Source organism: Spea bombifrons, chromosome 3, assembly GCF_027358695.1.
Source record: "Spea bombifrons isolate aSpeBom1 chromosome 3, aSpeBom1.2.pri, whole genome shotgun sequence".
Lineage (NCBI taxonomy): Eukaryota > Metazoa > Chordata > Amphibia > Anura > Pelobatidae > Spea > Spea bombifrons.
The window spans coordinates 120742444-120751554 of NC_071089.1; the positions used below are offsets into that span (position 1 = coordinate 120742444).

General features: G+C 40.3%; 1 non-coding gene across 1 annotated transcript; it reads right to left on the minus strand.

The window, feature by feature from the left end:
* Positions 1-6956: 6956 nt before the first annotated feature.
* TRNAT-CGU (transfer RNA threonine (anticodon CGU)) lies at positions 6957-7028 on the minus strand. Its single transcript has one exon. It is a non-coding gene; the product is annotated as a tRNA-Thr (tRNA).
* Positions 7029-9111: the final 2083 nt, after the last annotated feature.

Consider the following 9111-nt stretch of genomic DNA (forward strand, 5'->3'; position numbering starts at 1 on the left):
AGCTAATGATTACATTGAAAGACAGAAATGCAAAATCCTTAAAGCTTTCCAACATTAAGCTAAATCTTCTTATTCCACTTGTGGAAAGTTATTTTACAGACAAAGCATGCCAATCCTTCCATGAAAAAACACATGAAAAACTTCTTGGCATAGTGCCTATTTTGGAATGCTTAGATTATTATTATTAATTTTTTGTTTTTTAACTTAGGCCACGTCTACAATACTACATGTTGTTAATAATTCGGGCAGCCGTTACCAAAATAGTGGCTGGCAAGGGGAGAATGCCGTTTTCATACAATATCATAAATGACACAAGTTGTTAACCCTACGTGCCAATTAATCTTATGCAACGCCAGTTGTGCTTAAACAGAAAAGTGACATTATAAAAACAAAATTAGCAGAGGATGGTTTCGATCCATCGACCTCTGGGTTATGGGCCCAGCACGCTTCCGCTGCGCCACTCTGCTTTTCTTATAGTGGTTTGTCCGAGGGGAGCATGCTGTTTTAATGCAATATCATCAATGACAGAAGTTATTAACCCTATGTAAAAATGACATCTAGCAGAGGATGGTTTCGATCCATCGACCTCTGGGTTATGGGCCCAGCACGCTTCCGCTGCGCCACTCTGCTTTCTGTAAAGCTGTTTGTCCGAGGGGAGAATGCTGTTTTAATGCAATATCATCAATGACAGAAGTTATTAACCCTATGTAAAAACGACATCTAGCAGAGGATGGTTTCGATCCATCGACCTCTGGGTTATGGGCCCAGCACGCTTCCGCTGCGCCACTCTGCTTTTCATGGTGCTTTCTTCACAAATGATAAAACACATTAATTCCTGACTTTTTTTTCTCCAAATCTCTTCTTCAAGCTTCGAAAGTGCCAACTTTTTGCCACTTTCTTCCCAAATGATAAAAAACCATGAATATCTGACTTTTTTTTCCAAATCTCTTCTTCAAGATTCGTAAAGACAATTTAGGAGTACAAGTTCTCACCATCATGAAATAATGTATAAACAGTTGAGATACAACTGTCAATTCTTCTGCTATGGTCACTAAGCCCTCTGGAATGCTGAAGGTTTAAAGTCATAATCCTCACTGCTTCTCTGAATACAGTCACAAGTGGTTGTCTCTGTGGCGCAATCGGTTAGCGTGTTCGGCTGTTAACCGAAAGGTTGGTGGTTCAAGCCCACCCAGGGACGAGTGGGATGTTTTCCTGAAAACTTTCATTCCTGTGTTTGCAACACAAATGAGCTAATGATTACATTGAAAGACAGAAATGCAAAATCCTTAGAGCTTTCCAACATTAAGCCAAATCTTCTTATTCCACTTGTGGAAAGTTATTTTCCAGACAAAGCATGCCAATCCTTCCATGAAAAAACACAGGAAAAACTTCTTGGCATAGTGCCAATTTTGGAATGCTTAGATTATTATTATTAATTTTTTGTTTTTTAACTTAGGCCACGTCTACAATACTACATGTTGTTAATAATTCGGGCAGCCGTTACCAAAATAGTGGCTGGCAAGGGGAGAATGCCGTTTTCATACAATATCATAAATGACACAAGTTGTTAACCCTACGTGCCAATTAATCTTATGCAACGCCAGTTGTGCTTAAACAGAAAAGTGACATTATAAAAACAAAATTAGCAGAAGATGGTTTCAATCCATCGACCTCTGGGTTATGGGCCCAGCACGCTTCCGCTGCGCCACTCTGCTTTTCTTATAGTGGCTTGTCCGAGGGGAGAATGCTGTTTTAATGCAATATCATCAATGACAGAAGTTATTAACCCTATGTAAAAATGACATCTAGCAGAGGATGGTTTCGATCCATCGACCTCTGGGTTATGGGCCCAGCACGCTTCCGCTGCGCCACTCTGCTTTCTGTAAAGCTGTTTGTCCGAGGGGAGAATGCTGTTTTCATGCAATATCATCAATGACAGAAGTTATTAACCCTATGTAAAAATGACATCTAGCAGAGGATGGTTTCGATCCATCGACCTCTGGGTTATGGGCCCAGCACGTGTCCGCTGCGCCACTCTGCTTTTCATGGTGCTTTCTTCACAAATGATAAAACACATTAATTCCTGACTTTTTTTTCTCCAAATCTCTTCTTCAAGCTTCGAAAGGGCCAACTTTTTGCCACTTTCTTCCCAAATGATAAAAAACCATGAATATCTGACTTTTTTTTCCAAATCTCTTCTTCAAGATTCGTAAAGACAATTTAGGAGTACAAGTTCTCACCATCATGAAATAATGTATAAACAGTTGAGATACAACTGTCAATTCTTCTGCTATGGTCACTAAGCCCTCTGGAATGCTGAAGGTTTAAAGTCATAATCCTCACTGCTTCTCTGAAAAGAGCCACAAGTGGTTGTCTCTGTGGCGCAATCGGTTAGCGCGTTCGGCTGTTAACCGAAAGGTTGGTGGTTCAAGCCCACCCAGGGACGAGTGGGATGTTTTCCTGAAAGCTTTCATTCCTGTGTTTGCAACACAAATGAGCTAATGATTACATTGAAAGACAGAAATGCAAAATCCTTAAAGCTTTCCAACATTAAGCTAAATCTTCTTATTCCACTTGTGGAAAGTTATTTTACAGACAAAGCATGCCAATCCTTCCATGAAAAAACACATGAAAAACTTCTTGGCATAGTGCCTATTTTGGAATGCTTAGATTATTATTATTAATTTTTTGTTTTTTAACTTAGGCCACGTCTACAATACTACATGTTGTTAATAATTCGGGCAGCCGTTACCAAAATAGTGGCTGGCAAGGGGAGAATGCCGTTTTCATACAATATCATAAATGACACAAGTTGTTAACCCTACGTGCCAATTAATCTTATGCAACGCCAGTTGTGCTTAAACAGAAAAGTGACATTATAAAAACAAAATTAGCAGAGGATGGTTTCGATCCATCGACCTCTGGGTTATGGGCCCAGCACGCTTCCGCTGCGCCACTCTGCTTTTCTTATAGTGGTTTGTCCGAGGGGAGCATGCTGTTTTAATGCAATATCATCAATGACAGAAGTTATTAACCCTATGTAAAAATGACATCTAGCAGAGGATGGTTTCGATCCATCGACCTCTGGGTTATGGGCCCAGCACGCTTCCGCTGCGCCACTCTGCTTTCTGTAAAGCTGTTTGTCCGAGGGGAGAATGCTGTTTTAATGCAATATCATCAATGACAGAAGTTATTAACCCTATGTAAAAACGACATCTAGCAGAGGATGGTTTCGATCCATCGACCTCTGGGTTATGGGCCCAGCACGCTTCCGCTGCGCCACTCTGCTTTTCATGGTGCTTTCTTCACAAATGATAAAACACATTAATTCCTGACTTTTTTTTCTCCAAATCTCTTCTTCAAGCTTCGAAAGTGCCAACTTTTTGCCACTTTCTTCCCAAATGATAAAAAACCATGAATATCTGACTTTTTTTTCCAAATCTCTTCTTCAAGATTCGTAAAGACAATTTAGGAGTACAAGTTCTCACCATCATGAAATAATGTATAAACAGTTGAGATACAACTGTCAATTCTTCTGCTATGGTCACTAAGCCCTCTGGAATGCTGAAGGTTTAAAGTCATAATCCTCACTGCTTCTCTGAATACAGTCACAAGTGGTTGTCTCTGTGGCGCAATCGGTTAGCGTGTTCGGCTGTTAACCGAAAGGTTGGTGGTTCAAGCCCACCCAGGGACGAGTGGGATGTTTTCCTGAAAACTTTCATTCCTGTGTTTGCAACACAAATGAGCTAATGATTACATTGAAAGACAGAAATGCAAAATCCTTAGAGCTTTCCAACATTAAGCCAAATCTTCTTATTCCACTTGTGGAAAGTTATTTTCCAGACAAAGCATGCCAATCCTTCCATGAAAAAACACAGGAAAAACTTCTTGGCATAGTGCCAATTTTGGAATGCTTAGATTATTATTATTAATTTTTTGTTTTTTAACTTAGGCCACGTCTACAATACTACATGTTGTTAATAATTCGGGCAGCCGTTACCAAAATAGTGGCTGGCAAGGGGAGAATGCCGTTTTCATACAATATCATAAATGACACAAGTTGTTAACCCTACGTGCCAATTAATCTTATGCAACGCCAGTTGTGCTTAAACAGAAAAGTGACATTATAAAAACAAAATTAGCAGAGGATGGTTTCGATCCATCGACCTCTGGGTTATGGGCCCAGCACGCTTCCTCTGCGCCACTCTGCTTTTCTTATAGTGGTTTGTCCGAGGGGAGAATGCTGTTTTAATGCAATATCATCAATGACAGAAGTTATTAACCCTATGTAAAAATGACATCTAGCAGAGAATGGTTTCGATCCATCGACCTCTGGGTTATGGGCCCAGCACGGTTCCGCTGCGCCACTCTGCTTTTCGTATAATGGTTTGTCCGAGGGGAGAATGCTGTTTTAATGCAATATCATCAATGACAGAAGTTATTAACCCTATGTAAAAATGACATCTAGCAGAGGATGGTTTCTATCCATCGACCCCTGGGTTATGGGCCCAGCACGCTTCTGCTGCGCCACTCTGCTTCCTGTAAAGCTGTTTGTCCGACTGGAGAATGCTGTTTTCATGCAATATCATCAATGACAGAAGTTATTAACCCTATGTAAAAATGACATCTAGCAGAGGATGGTTTCGATCCATCAACCTCTGGGGTATGGGTCCAGCACGCTTCTGCTGCGCCACTCTGCTTTTCATGGTGTTTTTTTCACAAACGATAAAACACATTAATTCCTGACTTTTTTTTCTCCAAATCTCTTCTTCAAGCTTCGAAAGTGCCAACTTTTTGCCACTTTCTTCCCAAATGATAAAAAACCATGAATATCTGACTTTTTTTCCAAATCTCTTCTTCAAGATTCGTAAAGACAATTTAGGAGTACAAGTTCTCACCATCATGAAATAATGTATAAACAGTTGAGATACAACTGTCAATTCTTCTGCTATGGTCACTAAGCCCTCTGGAATGCTGAAGGTTTAAAGTCATAATCCTCACTGCTTCTCTGAAAACAGTTACAAGTGGTTGTCTCTGTGGCGAGATCGGTTAGCGCGTTCGGCTGTTAACCGAAAGGTTGGTGGTTCAAGCTCACCCAGGGACGAGTGGGATGTTTTCCTGAAAACTTTCATTCCTGTGTTTGCAACACCAATGAGCTAATGATTACATTGAAAGACAGAAATGCAAAATCCTTAAAGCTTTCCAACATTAAGCTAAATCTTCTTATTCCACTTGTGGAAAGTTATTTTCCAGACAAAGCATGCCAATCCTTCCATGAAAAAACACATGAAAAACTTCTTGGCATAGTGCCAATTTTGGAATGCTTAGATTATTATTAATTTTTTGTTTTTTAACTTAGGCCATGTCTACAATACTACATGTTGTTAATAATTCGGGCAGCCGTTACCAAAATAGTGGCTGTCAAGGGGAGAATGCCGTTTTCATACAATATCATAAATGACACAAGTTGTTAACCCTACGTGCCAATTAATCTTATGCAACGCCAGTTGTGCTTAAACAGAAAAGTGACATAATGAAAACAAAATTAGCAGAGGATGGTTTCGATCCAACGACCTCTGTGTTATGAGCCCAGCACGCTTCCGCTGCGCCACTCTGCTTTTTTTATAGTGGCTTGTCCGAGGGGAGAATGCTGTTTTAATGCAATATCATCAATGACAGAAGTTATTAACCCTATGTAAAAATGACATCTAGCAGAGGATGGTTTCGATCCATCGACCTCTGGGTTATGGGCCCAGCACGCTTCCGCTGCGCCACTCTGCTTTCTGTAAAGCTGTTTGTCCGAGGGGAGAATGCTGTTTTCATGCAATATCATCAATGACAGAAGTTATTAACCCTATGTAAAAACGACATCTAGCAGAGGATGGTTTCGATCCATCGACCTCTGGGTTATGGGCCCAGCACGCTTCCGCTGCGCCACTCTGCTTTTCATGGTGCTTTCTTCACAAATGATAAAACACATTAATTCCTGACTTTTTTTTCTCCAAATCTCTTCTTCAAGCTTCGAAAGTGCCAACTTTTTGCCACTTTCTTCCCAAATGATAAAAAACCATGAATATCTGACTTTTTTTTCCAAATCTCTTCTTCAAGATTCGTAAAGACAATTTAGGAGTACAAGTTCTCACCATCATGAAATAATGTATAAACAGTTGAGATACAACTGTCAATTCTTCTGCTATGGTCACTAAGCCCTCTGGAATGCTGAAGGTTTAAAGTCATAATCCTCACTGCTTCTCTGAAAACAGTCACAAGTGGTTGTCTCCGTGGCGCAATCGGTTAGCGCGTTCGGCTGTTAACCGAAAGGTTGATGGTTCAAGCCCACCCAGGGACGAGTGGGATGTTTTCCTGAAAACTTTCATTCTTGTGTTTGCAACACAAATGAGCTAATGATTACATTGAAAGACAGAAATGCAAAATCCTTAAAGCTTTCCAACATTAAGCCAAATCTTCTTATTCACTTGTGGAAAGTTATTTTCCAGACAAAGCATGCCAATCCTTCCATGAAAAAACACATGAAAAACTTCTTGGCATAGTGCCTATTTTGGAATGCTTAGATTATTATTATTAATTTTTTGTTTTTTAACTTAGGCCACGTCTACAATACTACATGTTGTTAATAATTCGGGCAGCCGTTACCAAAATAGGGGCTGGCAAGGGGAGAATGCCGTTTTCATACAATATCATAAATGACACAAGTTGTTAACCCTACGTGCCAATTAATCTTATGCAACGCCAGTTGTGCTTAAACAGAAAAGTGACATTATAAAAACAAAATTAGCAGAGGATGGTTTCGATCCATCGACCTCTGGGTTATGGGCCCAGCACGCTTCCGCTGCGCCACTCTGCTTTTCTTATAGTGGTTTGTCCGAGGGGAGAATGCTGTTTTAATGCAATATCATCAATGACAGAAGTTATTAACCCTATGTAAAAATGACATCTAGCAGAGGATGGTTTCGATCCATCGACCTCTGGGTTACGGGCCCAGCACGCTTCCGCTGCGCCACTCTGCTTTCTGTAAAGCTGTTTGCCCGAGGGGAGAATGCTGTTTTAATGCAATATCATCAATGACAGAAGTTATTAACCCTATGTAAAAACGACATCTAGCAGAGGATGGTTTCGATCCATCGACCTCTGGGTTATGGGCCCAGCACGCTTCCGCTGCGCCACACTGCTTTTCATGGCGCTTTCTTCACAAATGATAAAACACATTAATTCCTGACTTTTTTTTCTCCAAATCTCTTCTTCAAGCTTCGAAAGTGCCAACTTTTTGCCACTTTCTTCCCAAATGATAAAAAACCATGAATATCTGACTTTTTTTTTCCAAATCTCTTCTTCAAGATTCGTAAAGACAATTTAGGAGTACAAGTTCTCACCATCATGAAATAATGTATAAACAGTTGAGATACAACTGTCAATTCTTCTGCTATGGTCACTAAGCCCTCTGGAATGCTGAAGGTTTAAAGTCATAATCCTCACTGCTTCTCTGAAAACAGTCACAAGTGGTTGTCTCTGTGGCGCAATCGGTTAGCGCGTTCGGCTGTTAACCGAAAGGTTGGTGGTTCAAGCCCACCCAGGGACGAGTGGGACGTTTTCCTGAAAACTTTCATTCCTGTGTTTGCAACACAAATGAGCTAATGATTATATTGAAAGACAGAAATGCAAAATCCTTAAAGCTTTCCAACATTAAGCCAAATCTTCTTATTCCACTTGTGGAAAGTTATTTTCCAGACAAAGCATGCCAATCCTTCCATGAAAAAACACAGGAAAAACTTCTTGGCATAGTGCCAATTTTGGAATGCTTAGATTATTATTATTAATTTTTTGTTTTTTAACTTAGGCCACGTCTACAATACTACATGTTGTTAATAATTCGGGCAGCCGTTACCAAAATAGTGGCTGGCAAGGGGAGAATGCCGTTTTCATACAATATCATAAATGACACAAGTTGTTAACCCTACGTGCCAATTAATCTTATGCAACGCCAGTTGTGCTTAAACAGAAAAGTGACATTATAAAAACAAAATTAGCAGAGGATGGTTTCGATCCATCGACCTCTGGGTTATGGGCCCAGCACGCTTCCGCTGCGCCACTCTGCTTTTCTTATAGTGGTTTGTCCGAGGGGAGAATGCTGTTTTAATGCAATATCATCAATGACAGAAGTTATTAACCCTATGTAAAAATGACATCTAGCAGAGGATGGTTTCGATCCATCGACCTCTGGGTTATGGGCCCAGCACGGTTCCGCTGCGCCACTCTGCTTTTCGTATAATGGTTTGTCCGAGGGGAGAATGCTGTTTTAATGCAATATCATCAATGACAGAAGTTATTAACCCTATGTAAAAACGACATCTAGCAGAGGATGGTTTCGATCCATCGACCCCTGGGTTATGGGCCCAGCACGCTTCTGCTGCGCCACTCTGCTTCCCGTAAAGCTGTTTGTCCGACTGGAGAATGCTGTTTTCATGCAATATCATCAATGACAGAAGTTATTAACCCTATGTAAAAATGACATCTAGCAGAGGATGGTTTCGATCCATCAACCTCTGGGGTATGGGTCCAGCACGCTTCTGCTGCGCCACTCTGCTTTTCATGGTGTTTTTGTCACAAACGATAAAACACATTAATTCCTGACTTTTTTTTCTCCAAATCTCTTCTTCAAGCTTCGAAAGTGCCAACTTTTTGCCACTTTCTTCCCAAATGATAAAAAACCATGAATATCTGACTTTTTTTTCCAAATCTCTTCTTCAAGATTCGTAAAGACAATTTAGGAGTACAAGTTCTCACCATCATGAAATAATGTATAAACAGTTGAGATACAACTGTCAATTCTTCTGCTATGGTCACTAAGCCCTCTGGAATGCTTAGATTATTATTATTAATTTTTTGTTTTTTAACTTAGGCCACGTCTACAATACTACATGTTGTTAATAATTCGGGCAGCCGTTACCAAAATAGTGGCTGGCAAGGGGAGAATGCCGTTTTCATACAATATCATAAATGTCACAAGTTGTTAACCCTACGTGCCAATTAATCTTATGCAACTCCAGTTGTGCTTAAACAGAAAAGTGACATTATAAAAACAAAATTAGCAGA